This window comes from Cebus imitator, unplaced genomic scaffold, assembly GCF_001604975.1.
Source record: "Cebus imitator isolate Cc_AM_T3 unplaced genomic scaffold, Cebus_imitator-1.0 Scaffold114, whole genome shotgun sequence".
NCBI classification, from domain to species: domain Eukaryota; kingdom Metazoa; phylum Chordata; class Mammalia; order Primates; family Cebidae; genus Cebus; species Cebus imitator.
The window spans coordinates 381,881-392,912 of record NW_016107429.1 but is presented as its reverse complement, the minus strand read 5'-3'; the positions used below and the strand labels follow the sequence as shown (position 1 = coordinate 392,912).

At 32.9% G+C, this 11,032-nt stretch overlaps 1 long non-coding RNA gene across 1 annotated transcript in view; it reads left to right on the top strand.

The window, feature by feature from the left end:
- The first annotated feature begins 10,311 nt into the window (after positions 1-10,311).
- LOC108311357 overlaps positions 10,312-11,032 on the top strand; it is a 13,899-nt gene continuing 13,178 nt past the window's right edge. The window contains exon 1 of the long non-coding RNA XR_001828151.2: positions 10,312-10,345. This is a non-coding gene — a long non-coding RNA (uncharacterized LOC108311357). The remainder of the gene's footprint in view (positions 10,346-11,032) is intronic.

Here is an 11,032-nt window from a genome sequence, read left to right as displayed (position 1 = left end):
ATCTGTTAATAAAACAAAAATATCTAAATGGTAATTATGATGAAATAAAGATTATAATATTTACCAGACAAAATATAAGAGTGGTAATTTAAAAAGTCATCAAGGTCTTTTCCTTACAAAAAGGATTTTATTGAAGTTTAATATTTGTTTCTACTATGAAATTGACTAACTTTTCCTGATCTGTATTTATAAGCAGTATACTAAGAAATTAATGTACTGTGTGAACCACATATGTCATAGGTTCTATATATTTTAAATAGCTTCACTTAAAATTTCTTATGCTTTTCTATTTTTATGTTAATAAGTTGTGCAATAAAGTCATTAATGATTGCAAATGTAATATAGATTTATTGGACCTATATATGTGTGTTTATGAATAAGACAGATATTTTTGAAAACATATTAGAGAATATATATTCAATAAAAAGAATAACTTATTTATCACATATGATTTACATGTTTCATGTAACTTATGTATATATATGCAAACATAAGCATGCATTTGTATTTTTTGTTTTTAATACGACAGTCTCAGTTTATATCAGAGAACTCCAAAATCACTCAAAATATTATCATATTTAATTGTAATTTTGAACTTTAGTTTAGTCCTTCATTTCAAGGCAAAGAGTAACCAGAGGGAAAAAAAGTATAATTTAAACATTTTTAAGTATTGCATTTTAAAAAATCCTAGGATAATACTATAAGGGAAGTATAGAGAACTAGGTTCTAAGTCTTTCTTACATGTATTCTATGATTCTCTTTTTCAGAAGCTTTCAGTAGAGCCTCTTTCTACCTCACATCTTTCCTTTGCTATTTAAAAATTATCTCACAGTTTAGTTAAGCATAATTTATCCTATGTAATTCATAAAGTAATGTTCATACTTGAGTCTTAGTCACAATCATTTTTCAAGATAAATGTATGAAAATATATAAAGGATACTAAATCTAATTTGAAAACTAAACATATAAAAGAATAATTAAATTTGAACTCCTGAAACAAAATGTCAAGTAATCTGATGAGTGAAATCCTTTCCAAGCCCTGTAACTCCTGAAATTTGAAAGAGAAGAAAAACTAAAGGCTTACAAAATGTGAACATATAGATTCACACAACTAGTGAGTATGTAAACTAAGGCAGCTTCTTCTTTTATAATTTTGGAAATTTGTTGAGTTTCTTTGATAAAGAACTAATATTTTAATGCTTGGTACAACTGTGTTCTCTGTGTGATTCCTAATCTTTTGTAAAAGGATAATATGGGTGTAAGGAAAAAGCCCATACTCTAATCTAAACTGTCACTGAGAAATGAAACCATTGCTAGTTTCAATCTGTAAAACATGAAAGTTTGATTAGAAAAATGAATTAATTGCTATGGTGCACCGTGGATTTTTAAGTTGTATTAAACATGCACACATTCAAGAGAAAAAAATGTGAATGTCAATGCATAGATTTACATTGTGTGGAAGTACAATGCTAGCATTTTTACAAAATCAGCTTTGAATATTCCTCTTATATGTTCTTAATTAGTATTTTTTAAATGGCCTGAATATATTCATCAGTAAAAAAGAGTAATAATTAAATATCCTCTATAATTACAGTATTAATAATATATGAAAAATAGAAAATATCAAAGAATGAATAATTTTAAAATAATCAGAATCTGCAACAAAATATCTATTTTTTTAAAATGTCAGTGAGTACAGTTTACATTTAATAATTTAACTTAAAAACACTAATTGGGCATTTATTATGAATTGCAGAAGAGAACAAAGATAAATAGAAATGAACCTTCTATAGAAGATCTCAGTACAATGGAGAAGATAAACACTAAGTTACTACTTGAGTAAAATTGTACAGCTTATTAAATTCCCTGAAGTTCACTGTCTTCGCCTTTAGAATAGTAACAACAGTATTCATTCTAACAGTGTTCTGAGTTTTAGATATAATTCATTTAAAGCATCATAAACGTCTGTCATATTCATGTGGCAAGGTTTTACACAAAAGTACACACCTTGTGTGTATCTGCCTATCTCATTCCTCTGTCACTCTAAAGCTGATTGTTTTGTGCAGTTTCGGCACTGCACAAAGTCACCAGCTAAATCCAACTCATTCTTTGCTCACTAAATCTTATATCGAAATGTAGTGCTATGTTTAGTCAAAGGAAAAAGCACCTTTTTTTTTTTTTTCCAAAAGGCACTATCAGTTCACCAAATGAAGTAGTGAGGGTCTAAAATTGTAGCGTAAGTGTCCTTGTGGGCTAGCACCTCTGTCTCTGTTCATTAGACAGAACTATTGACTCAAGGCAGCTGTCATGTAAGGACTGTCTAGATACATGCTTGCCAATCTGGTTTTTCTTTTTTTCAGTCTCCCAAAGACTAAGCAAGATTAGTAGTAGGGTGTCAGGAAGAAAGAGTGAAAGGGTAAATTTTGATGAGAGTAAATTAAATGCAGGCACTGAGGTCTTAAAGAAAGAAATTTAAAAAGATCTCAGTCGGGAAGAATTAGAAATGGCTGAGGAATGGGAGCAGGTTACTGATGAGGTGCAATATATGCTGCCCCAAAATATAGCAACTTGGAAATGACGAAAAACAGAAGAAACAGGAAGGCCACTCTCACTTTCTTCTTAGGCTTCTCCCCTGAAGAAGGCCACAAAACTTAGGAAAATCACTCTCTGTCTTCTCCCTCCCTCATGAAGACTCTCATGTGACAGGGTCATTTCTATACTGGAAGGAAAGGAATGAAGACATATAAAAGCAAAGAAGAATCTGAACAATCCTTCCTGAGTTCTCCCCAGTTTATTGCAATTAGTTCATATGCACTTTTGTCCAAGCATCCTTCTATGAAACTGTCCACTTTTCATCAAACATAAGCATAGTAAGAAACAATCTTCCCTGTTACTCCATTTCCAAAAACTCCCATGAAACTTATTTTAAATAAATTTATATGATTTTATCTTGTCAATCAGTCCTTTGTTATTGGGGTCTCTGTCAGTTAATTTGCCGTGAGTGAGAAAAGAATATATTCCTTTTTCTCCTTGACACTGCCATGAACAAAAATCTTATCTTCCATTACAATCTTGAGATCTTTATTAATATTCTCTTTAAAAAAAAAGGTGGTAAATGTGCAAGAAAGGAAAAATGTGTCTCCTGAGCAAGGAAGAACTAATCAATTTCCTCTGAAACAGAGAAATGGAAACCTAAACAATATTTCAGTAACATGGTAAAGCAATTTCTCTCAATTATTCTCTAAAAAATAAAGCAGTATCTTTCTTCTTTCAATTTTTGATAACTGCCATTCCCATTCAGTTTTAATAGTGATTATTATGTTTTAAAAATATTAAAATATCACACACTGCGGTCTGTAGGGGGGAATAGGGGAGGGACAGCAGGGGTGGGGAGCTGGGGAGAGATAGCATGGGGAGAAATGCCAGATATAGGTGATGGGGAGGAAGGCAGCAAATCACACTGCCATGTGTTTACCTATGCAACAATCTTGCCTGTTCTTCACATGTACCCCAAAACCTAAAATGCAATTTTAAAAACAGTGTTTATTAATATATATATATATATATATATATATATATCTTTCTCTTTCTTTAGCATTCATCACACAAAAGTATGAAAGAAGTTTTGATTAAATGCATTTTGCTTTGTGTTAATAAGTTTAATGGATAACTCTAACCTTCAAAATGTAATATGCATCCATGAATCAGCCAAATAATAGGTCTTCTGGCAAGCATAAGGGCTACTTCAGTTTATAAAGCAGAAACAGCTACAAACATGCCTTTGATGGCTAGTAAAATACTTTACACATTTTCTTATTCTATTAAAACATTTTCTTATTCTATTAAAATGTCAGACTTTATTTACTTAAGGAGGTCACAAGAACAAGTTTCTCACATATGCTTGTTTATTGTAAAGTATAAAAATAAATTAAAAATATTTTTTCTAGCTGCTTGGTATAAACTGTTGCTATCTTTACCATGTTTGCAATTTAAAGAATGGTTGCAAAGGATACCACTTTTCTTCAATTAAGTGTTCTTATCTCTCTCAGAAACTTAAATTGGTTAAAAAACCTATAATGAACAAGCTGTCGTTTGGTCTTTCTGCGGAAAATGAATAGAAGATATTATTTTTGAGATTCATTAAGCAAATGCACCTTTTATATAAAATCTAGCTTTTAATTTTCTAAAAATATTTATGTAAATTGACTAAATGCAAATGAACAAATTACATTGATGGCTTCTTCAGTATAATTTTATGTACCAATTTTCCAAATAAAGATTTCCAATTAAAAAAAATCTTGAATGTACACATATAAAGTCTACCACTTTTTCCTAGATGTGTGTAATTACTATATGCTGCAATTTACATTTTATACTATTAATCACGTATCATCTGAAAGTACAGAAAGATGATTCTATATTGGTAATTCATGACAAAATTAAAACTAAAGAACTAATCTCAGTGTTTGTGTATGATGGGTTTTCCTCAATATTTTTTCTTTGTTTATCTGTAGATTTGCTATGAATTGTGATTATAAAGCTCTAGCATTTTTATAAAATCAAATTGGTAAATAGCGTTTTTTAAAATTCAGTTTTTTTAATTTAAATCAAATGAAATACATATAAAATATGTTAAAACTATTAAAAATGAATTCTAAGGAAGAGCACAATGACTGTGTTTCAGATTGTAAGATCTGAATCAACAATGTGAGAAATAGACAATGATCTTACGTGTTTAGTTTTACATTCTTCAAAGCAGGAATTAGTTACTAGCACCTGGCCTACTAACTAGCTGTTTGACTTTGCTGTGAAACCAGATTTATAAAAATCTAACCTTGATCTAATCAGTTATCTCTAACATTATTGCCAAGCTCCATTTGAAGGAAAGCACCCCCCTAGCTGGTCATCAGCCAGGAATTCACTGAAGGGAGTATTAATGATATGGACAGAAGCAGGCAGTTATTTCTCCAGAGGGTGAAGTGTTACAAACTAGTGACCATGAATAAGTTAAAGAAAAAGACAAATGGGACTGTTCTTTTTCTGGCTGAAAGCAAATCTTACTGAGAACAATTCCTTAAGAGAAGTCAGAGTTCTACTTTGATAAATACTGACTAGGAAGGCCTCACTTTGATCTCTACCTTATTCCAAGGGTAGACATCAAAACACATTTAATGAGCTTTATTCTCCCCTTCCAGTGAAAAGGACTTAGGGACTTAGGAATTTTGAAGCCATATATTTTGATACCATTTTTCTGACTTTCATTTATTCCTCATAGTTCACAGATGAAGATCTTGAGGCAGAAGTTACTTAACTTGCTCAAATAGCAACTAAATTTAGAGCCAGAGACAGGTCTGGAATTTATTCCTTCTAAGCTACAGTCCAAAGCTCTCTCTCATCTACTTTCTTTCATCAGGCTTCCTGCATCATATTCATAATAGAGTAATTTTAATAGCTAGATTTTATTAAATTCATGCTAGTAACAATACATGCCTTCTTTAAATTTGTCATGTTCCCATTTCATAGGTAAGAAAATTGGGAAATGGAAATTATACTTCTTCCTCAATCTGGAGGCAATAATATTAATCATTGCATTCAATTTGATAATACATAAAAATAAATACAAAATCTTCATTAATTTGGACCTTTAAAAATATATTATCTACTGAAGTCTAATTATTTATTTATTCAAATTATTTGTCCTTTTTGCAGTAAGCACATTGTCAATAAATAATATTGTCTTTTTATTTTTGAAAGCATAAATTACTATTGGAAGGCAATGCTCTGTCAGTATATGAACACATAAATGTAAATTAAATTGTTAGTAATTTTTATAAAATAAAATATTGTTATGCATCAAAATGAAATCAAAGGGCACATTAAAATATGTAGTTGATTCTAGATGCTACACACATATGAAGGTAATTTTTGTTATATATAACCAACATAAAAATGTTACACTATAATCCTGAAGTGATTTGGGTTTTTTATTTAAAATTGATTACATATTAAATAACTTATGGAAAAACATCATGACGGTGTGGTGGCTTACACCTGTAATCCCAGCTACTGAGTAGGCTGAATTAGGAGTATCTTTATACCAGGAGTTCAATACCAGCTTGGGCAACATAGTAAGACATGGTCTCTTAAAAAGTGAAAAAAAAACAAAAGCATATCTGGGTGTGGCTGAGTATGCCTATAATCCCAACTGAGACAGAATGATTACATGAGCCCTGGAATTTGAAGCTGCAGTGAGCTATGACTTGATGTGAGATATGATCATGTCACTGAATTACATCCTGGGCAACAAAGTGAAAACCTGACTTAATAAAAAAGAGTAAGAGTAATAAGCTGCATTTATTGTAATTTTGTGTTTTTTTGATAAGAATTTTCTGCAACACATTACTTTATATTCAAAAATATAAGATGTTTGAATAAAATAATTTTATCAATATTAATACTTTGTTAATATAAAGAGATTAACATATTTACAAGCAAATCTCTTTTTTTTAATGTACTTTAGGTTCTGGGGTACATGTGCAGATCATGCAGGATTGTTGCATAGATACATACATGGCAAAGTGGTTTGCTGCCTTCATCCCCCTATCACCTATATCTGCTATTTCTCCCCACGTTATCCCTCCCCACCCTTCCCACCCCCTGCTGTTCCTCCCTTCACCCCCCCAAACTGACCGCAGTGTGTGATGCTCCCCTCCCCATGTCCACTTGTTCTAGTTCTTCAACACCTGCCTGTAAGTGAGAACATGCAGTGTGTAGTTTTCTGTTCTTGTGTCAGTTTGCTGAGAATGATAGTTTCCAGATTCATCCATGTCCCTATGAAGGACATGAACTTTTTTTATGGCTGTGTAGTATTCCATGGTGTATATGTGTCACATTTCCTTTATCCAGTCTATCATTGATGGACATTTGGGTTGGTTCCAAGTCTTTGCAAATGTAAACAGTGCCACAATGAACATACATGTGCATGGTGTCTTTATAATAAAAGGATTTATAATCCTTTGGGTATAAACCCAATGATGGAATTGCTGGGTCAAATGGAATTTCTATTTCCAGGTCCTTGAGGAATCGCCACACTGTCTTCCACAATGGTTGTACTAATTTACAGCTCTACCAACAGTGTAAAAGTGTTTCTATTTCTCCACATCCTCTCCAGCATCTGTTGTCTCCAGATTTTTTAATGATCACCATTCTAACGGGCATGAGATGGCAACTCTATGTGGTTTTGATTTGCATTTCTCTAATGACCAGTGATGGTGAGCATTTTTTCGTATGTTTGTTGCCCTCATATATGTCTTCTTTTGAAAAATGCCTGCTCATATACTTGGCCCACTTTTGAATGATTTTTTTGTTTTTTTTTGTTTGTTTGTTTGTTTTTTGTTTTTTGTAAATCTATTTTAGTTCTTTGTAGATTCTGGATATTAGCCCTTTGACAGATGGGTAGATTGCAGAATTTTTCCCCATTCTGTTGGTTGCTGGTTCATTCTAATGATTGTTTCTTTTGCTCTACAGAAGCTCTGGAGTTTAATTAGATCCCATTTGTCTATTTTGGCCTTTGTTACCATTGCTTTTGGTGTTTCAGCCATGAAGTCCTTGCCTATGCCTATGTCCTGAATGGTTTTGCCTAGGTTTTCTTCTAGGGTTTTTATGGTGTTAGGTCTTATGATTAAGTCTTTAATCCATCTGGAGTTAATTTTATTGTAAGGTGTCAGGAAGGGGTCCAGTTTCTGCTTCCTGCACTTTGCTAGCCAGTTTTCCCAACACCATTTATTAAACAGGGAATCCTTTCCCTATTGCTTGTTTTTGTCAGGTTTGTCCAAGATCAGATGATTGTAGATGTGTAGTGTTGCTTCTGAGGCCTCTGTTCTGTTCCATTGGTCTATATCTCTGTTTTGGTAGCAGTACCATGCTGTTTTGCTTACTGTGGACTTGTAGTATAATTTGAAATCAGGTAGCATGATGCCAATACCTTAAGAAAATAAAATCTATATGTTGGAAAATCTAAACCGTCACATTTAAATTAGAGCAACCCTATTTTTATGGACTATTAAAATTATTTCTAAGAAATAAGAATGACAGGTCATAATTAATTTATGAATATGTCATTCTTAGTATTTTTTTGAAGTGCTCATTCTATAAAGTTTGATTGTGTAAGTTGTGTCAGAATCATCTAATTTCCAAAATGTTCAATTATAAGCCAATGCAAGTCTAGCCACTTGCAGCTCAAAAGCCAAAATGGTGCAGGTTGTAGGTCTTCACATCTTTTGATGGCTATCTTGAATTACTGTCTACCCAGAGTTCCAGTTGGCATCAACTTGACTGCAACTGGGTTGTAGATTATCTACTTTGAGGTAATCTCCAGGTGAGGGAGAGTTCTGCAGTTGGGTCTCCATGTCTGATTTGCTCCATGCCTGGTATACTAAACAAGTATATCATTAGATAAGCATGCATGGTATAAGGGAGTGTCTGGTGAGAAAGGGAAAGAAACAAAGAATTTTAAGGTGCATTTCAAAGCTATGTTCTGAGTTTAGAGAAAATAATTTAAAAGGCATTTTAAAGCTAAGACATTCAATTATACTCTCCAAAGTGATTTCTTATGCAATATTATTGATCAGTTAAACTATGTTGCACATCAACATTTTCACATGTTATTTTCAATAAATATAAAATGATAGGGCTGTAAGATATAGATAATTACATTTTACATGTGCTTGGGTACATGTGATTTCTTAACATCTTCCACTTTTCAAATACATTGTTAAGTGCTAACTCATAACAATGGCACAGCTGTATAATATTTTTTGTTGTTTATTTATTGAAACAGGGTCTTGCTCTGTTTCCCAGGCTGGAGTGCAGTGGTGTGATCATGGCTCATTGTGGCCTCAACCTTCCAGGCTCAAGCAAGTCTCCTATCTCAGCCTTCTGAGTCACTGTGGATACAGGCATGCACCACCACACCTAGTTCATTATTTTAAATTTGTATTTATGTAGAGATGGGATCTCACTATGTTACCCAGATTTGTGTAAAATATTTAATAGAGAAAATACCATGGACACATACTGAGATAGAAGTTTGAATACTAGTACACCACTCTCTATAGTTTCAAAGCAAGTGTGTCAGTTTGATATTCAAATAATAATCATTGTACACAGTATACTATGGCCCATTGAAGTAAAAGAAACTAGTAAAACTTGAGGAAAATTGGCAGAGTTGATAATTATGTCCGTGTTATATTTGTGTTTATTCACAAATTAGTTGCTTAATATGAATTTGATGATTCATGGTGCCCAGATATGTGGGGCTGACATATAGTTGGATTAACTAATTGATTAGTTAATTCACTTCATAAATCTCTAGCCCTTGAGCCAATTTCATTTGACAGAACAATTTTATAATAAGTTTGTGTTTCTCTAACTGGGATCCTTTTTTGTTGAATTAATTGAAATATATGGGTTCATTGACTGTGCTTCAGCACTGTAGTTTGAATATCAGTGGCCAGTGTTCTTGATCAGAAGCCATATTTAATAGACCAGAATTTGTAAAACATTTGGCACATATTCATGCAAACAATATATAACCAAATCATACATAAAATGTTTTAGATTATTTTCTTATTTATTTTTGAACTGACATACACCCAGCCTATAAAGAAATGTTTCAAAGAAAACGTAAAGCCACAGCAAAAATATGACTCAGCTTTTCAAAACATCAGTTAGCTTGAATATATTAAGGAAGAACTTTTTATAACTTAATGTCAATTAATAATGTAAAAGAAACAATAAGGTTTAAAGATAAGTATTTCTAAAATATAGACGAAACTTATCAATGGATGCTGAAATGAATAAAAGTTTGATGCATAATAACATATACATATTTATCAAGTATCACTCCCCAAATAAAGTTGGTTACACTGAGGAGAAAGAGTAGCTCTACAGTGAAGAACACTGACATAAGCAATCTAATTCAAATAATCAAAGTTACTATCTAATAATGAGGCAAACCAATATCAAAGCCTTCTTAATATAATACAAGGGACAGAATATAGCATCACTTCTGTCATATGCTTGCCAAAAAATACATAACTGTAATGTAATCCTGAGGAAATGCCAGACTGCTCCACACTGGGGAACATTTTGCAAAATAATGTCTTATTCTATTCCAAAAATATTAAGGTAAGTAAAGTCAATGAAAGACTGAATTTTTGCAGATTAAAAGAGATTAAAGAGACATGAGACTGAAGGCAATATAGGGTTCTTGAATACAGGGTTTATTCTGTTTTTTTTTTTTCTCTTAAGGACATTAATGGGACCATTGGAAAATATGAAAAAAGTTGGTAGAATAAGTGATAATATTAGGTGAATATTAATGTCATTTTGATTACCGTACCATGGTTATGTGAGAAAATGGCTTTGTTCTTAAGAAATACAAATAGACGAGAGAGATCCAAGATGGCTGATCACTAGCAGCTCGGGATTGCAGCTCCCACTGAAAGAGCAGAGAACAAGAGGACGCCACACTTTCAGATCAATTTCTGTTGCTCATGCACCAGGAGATTCCCAGCGGAGGAGCCCCACGTGTCGCCAGCGTGACTCTTGAGGCCGGTGAGGCAGTTTTGCCACTGCCTTGGTGTGGCGGTTCTTGCTGCAGAGTCAGAAAAGCACCATCAATCTTAAAGCCACTGTTTTGGCCAGCATAGTGGGTTGCTCAGATTCTAGCGCCTGGAATCAACTAGTTGGACGTCCATTCAGAAACCCAACTATAAAGACGGTAATTATGAAGACTACAGATGGATAAATTTATAACGAAGGGAAGAAACCAGCCTTAAAAGGCTAAGAATACCCAAAATCAGAATGCCTCTCCCTCTACAGGGGATCACAGTTCCCCATCAGCAACAGAATAAGACCTGATTCAGAAAGACTGTGTTCCATTAGCAGAAGCTGGCTTTAAAAAGTGGATGATAAGAAACTTCTGGGAATTAAAAGAACTTGTTCTAACCCAATGCAAATAAACTAAGAA